This window comes from Camelus bactrianus, chromosome X, assembly GCF_048773025.1.
Source record: "Camelus bactrianus isolate YW-2024 breed Bactrian camel chromosome X, ASM4877302v1, whole genome shotgun sequence".
In the NCBI taxonomy this organism is placed as follows: domain Eukaryota; kingdom Metazoa; phylum Chordata; class Mammalia; order Artiodactyla; family Camelidae; genus Camelus; species Camelus bactrianus.
The window spans coordinates 73,603,377-73,608,063 of NC_133575.1; positions in this window are offsets into that span (position 1 = coordinate 73,603,377).

A 4,687-nucleotide genomic window follows, 5' to 3' on the forward strand; every position below is an offset into this window, starting at 1 on the left:
AAAAAAAAAAAAATAGCCAAAACAAATTTTAAGAGCACTGTTAAATTAAAATAGTGTTCTAGACAACTCCCGGACAAAAATGTAATAGGGCAGAAATAGTTTCAGTGGAATCTCTCATTATTGTGCAACAATGCACAGATTTTTTCAATTTATTCCTTTTCATCTCCATATCCATAAATTTCTCTTCTTATCCTCTGGTTTTGAAATGGGGTCTGGTCTGCTTTGGGCAGCAAAGATCTAGGGGAACATGAATGTTAATAGCATGAAATTAGCCATATGCAGAAGGATTAACCTGATCACCGGTTTGAAGAGCCCAAAGAGGTGCTTTTAAAACTGCCTAGCAGCATTTTTTGTACTGTTTCAAAAGGGTTCCCTGGTTGAATAAACTCTTCATATGTGTTGGAGAGTCACCATACATATTTGCGTATCAAAGACAATGAGGTCCTATTCTAAATCAACCTGTTTCTCCTTTGAGCAGCACCCCACCTCCCCCATCTCTAAACTTGTTCCTTTGCTACCCTTTAAAGGGCCTCAGACACAGCCACACTCCATCACTGACTGTCCTTTTCCCTTGGACTTGTGTTTCTAGTGCGGACTACACTGCTGGAACTCAGGCCTGGGGAACGCCAAGTAAAAAAGTTAGGAGTTTGGGGGCAGGCTTTGAACACCGATCTGCGTCCCTCCACTACTGCTAACTGCTAACTCCCTGCATTTCTTTCCAGAATCTGCAGTATAAAAGTCCTTGTGAAGAGAATGGTGATTTCAGTTCCTTTTTCACTATCACTTCCACTTGTCCCATACACCAGTCTCCATATGAGCATTTTACCCTGCCAGAGTACTTGTTGCAAAGTTGAAAGAGAAGCTGCATAAAGTAAGTTTCAAAAGTGATAATCATAGTGAAGTTGGAGGAGAAATTTTTTAAAGTAATTTTAAAAGGAAAAAGGACCTATACGGCCTTCCCTCCCTCAGGACCCTGAGGTTGCCTATTCTTCATACTCCTCCCCCCGCCCCCCTCTGTCACACTTCTTCCCCCAAGCAACCCCCAACCAACCCCCCAAACACCCCCCCAGCAACTCCTTCTCTTCCTCCTCCTTGAGACACTCATGCTTTGGAGACAAAAGACTATCTTCTAGTTTTTATATTTCTTTTCATTTTTTTATTATTTGAATAGAACTCTAAGCTAATTTTGTTAAGAGTTTATTGAACTATAATTTATAGCTTCTTGGTAGAACAAATCTACTGTGACAATAAAAGTATTGCTTATCTGATGATTTTGCCAGTCAAGACTGCATCTCATGACATAGTTGTATAAGTGAAGTGTAAGAAACAGGTGCTACACTTCAGAGAAAATTTTAACTTACAAACTTTTTATGCATTGTTAACCCAGAAAGACCTTTGAAGAAGAAGAGAGTAGAATGACGCCGAGTTAAAAACAAAAATTAATTTAGTACAAACTATAGTAGTATTTAATTCTCCACGAAATGTAAGTTTATAACAATAGCTGACAAATATAGTCTAATACTTTCAATCTAAGTATGTAATTCCTGAGGTCCTTGACTAGATTTAGATACACACATCTCATTGTCTGTGTCACTGATTGATATATACTTCAAAGTTACCACACATCTTATCTTGCAAATGTGTTTTCAAAACTTTGTCGCCTTCTCAGAAATCCATTCAGGCTCCCCACCCCAAGTGATCCTTATAGAAAAGGGAAACTTTTTATAATTCATATGACATTTGGAAACGTCTGTCATTTAACATATTTATGACAAAGATAATTTCACATTTTCTGGTATTTTTATTAGTAATTTTTCTATGATTGTTACATCCCCATGGTATTTTTGGAGAATAATTTATAATTGATGGGACTGGAAGTGTGGGTGTTAAGTAATTCAGTTGCACTGTTCAAGAATAATAAACACCTTTGAGTAACATAACATTACTTATTATGATGAATTGCAAATGGCTTTCCAACACAGCCTACCCACTTCAGCATCTTCCATAGAATAAATGGTCCAAGAATGTAAAACATAAAATGTGAGGCTAGAGTCATAAGTTATTTTGGTATTTATAGGACAGTTCTAAGAAAGTTGTCCTGTCAGGATCACAACCCTCAGCCAAGCAGGTAATATTTCATTGGTAATGAGCCTAGGGCACCAAGGAAATGGACTGGTAGAAAGTAGGCAGGATGCCAGTGCTCCAACTAAGCATCACAGCCCACACACTGGTACTGGTAGTGAGTACTAAAGTGCCACTCAGATAACTGAGGTAGATGGCTGATTGTACAAACCAGAGCACTAGGACTGGACTTGGAGTAAAACTCAGATTTGCTGGCTTCACCACAAGGACACTAACTACTGGGTCTGAAAAGACATCAAATTTGAAAACTCATCAGTTGACAAGATGGAAATTTTTGAAGAGTTCTTTGGTATGACAGGATTAGGTTCAGTCTGAAGGAGAAGGAAGTGCTTTTAGTGCTTTGAGTTCCAGCAACAGATCTAGAAAAGATGGAGCCTAATAATAACAACATTCACAGTGGAAGGAATCCAGGAACAATATTTAATTTTCATTGCCAATTTTGTGTACATTTTTTCCTTAAAAGGAGAACCCTTCTATGTTCCAAACACTTTTCCCTCACTATCTAGCCTGTCAAAAGAAGATAACCAAACAGGATCAATACTGTGCCAGACTGCGTCTACAGTTTCACTTTATTTAGAAGTTAGTCAAGAAAGAAAAAATTAATTGAAAAATTCAAAGACATCTTTTTTTTTTTTTTTTGCATAAAAGTAAAATGAATCACCATTCTTCACCTTATGTGACAGGAAATCTAAAAGGAATAGTGGAGACCAGCTGCGTTTTGGCAACTAAGAAGAATTCTTGGCTTTTATATTTTACCCTAAGATAGAAACTAACATTCAGCTAAGTTTCAGTCATGATGAAATAAAACTGTTTGATCTTAAAAGAAAACAGAAACCCTAGGTTGATTATCTAATCGCATGTCTAATCACTTAAAATGCGACATTGCCAGTACCCTAGTCAATGAAAAATGGCTCAAAGTAGCCATCCATTCATTAAACACTATGTTGACTAAACCAGAGCCATGGTTGCTAATTAGAAAAAAAAAAAGTAAAGCAGTTTTCCTAGGTGTTTCACTGAAATGTACAGTATATTTGTTACCATACATCAGAAAACATAACTGATTTCCCAAACCGTACAAAAGTTAAATCTACTTACTTCATAGTCATATCTTATAATAGAAATAAAGAGGCTTATAAAGGAAAGAAGGCTCAGAGTGGTGTGGGATTCGTCCAGGATTCTTTAAAAATGTTTACTTTTGTCAATCCCAATATATATTGCTTTGGAAACATTATGTGATGGCTTTCATAGGTGTGTGTATTTTCTAAATTTAGAGCAGTAGCTGATGCTGACTTCCTGAAGACAGGACCACATAGGAGTTCTGGCAGGATGAAAAAAAAAATTCAATCTCAGTATTAAACAACAAAAACGAATTTTGCTTTCCTCAGCAACCAAAATCTCTTTGAATCTTTCACCTCGCCAGGCAACATCTGGATACCTCAAGCTAAAGCCTGTCCTAAGGAAATAAGAAGACTAGAAACTGTTAATAGCATTCTCAGCCTTCTATGCTTTAAAAGACACAATAATTTTTCCTGCTTGTGTGCTTCCATCACAATATAGGCAAATAACACACAGATGAAAAGCCTCATCCGGTACAGTTTGCAACTACTCATCTGTGAAAAAAAAAATGAGAGTACAGTAGAAGTGCATTCTTTAGTAGGAAACAGCAACCTTGACGACAACACCACGTACCTTCTATTCATTTAATTGCATTAATCAGAGCTCAGTGCTTCAGCGAAGTTCAGCAGTACAGATAAGGCTGTAATTCCCAGGCTCCTGTGAAAGAAATTCAGCTGCAGTTTCTGTCCACTGCAAGCATGTAGCTGTTCAAGCCTAGAGAGAAAAAAATAAATCATATATGGCACGATTACTAAACAATTGTCCCACCCCTACTTAATTACAGAAGTTGTTGAAGTCTTTCCTTCTTTCAAAGTCCTTTCTCTTGTATTTTTATTTCGCGTACTCCCCTCCTTGGGCGTTGGTAAAGTGTTTTTCTCAGAGCAGGGAACCATTTCAAACTTTTCCCAATTATTTGCCCAAGTTCTATAACAAACTTCTAATATTTTATTATTCGGGTAATGTTGTAAGGCCAGTATTAGGACAAAAAAACAAAACAACAACAAAAAAAAAACCCTTGAAAGTCATGTCCAGGAGGGAATGGAGAAGTGTTAGTTTCATTTCACAGGTATGCCCTTTTCAAATTCTTATAATCTATAGAAATGGAGAGGGGGAGGGGGGCTGCAAGATTTATTCCTCCCTCTAAGCTCTCACTAATAGCACCCTCTAGTGTCTCCAGTTGAGCAATGCATTTTGTCGTCAGCTAGATACGGTATTCCTGCTGCCCAGCTACTGAAAACATAGTGCTCTACAACTACCGGGCTTTCTCCAGTTTCTGTATCTTCTGCAGAAATTCGTTTGCCTTATGTGTACCTACACCAATCTCAGCCTTATCTTTACCTGTGACTTGAATGCCTCAACACTGGAAATATTTACCAGTTAAATGTAAAAGTGCCTGTAAGAATTATGATAGTAGAAATGCTTGGAATTA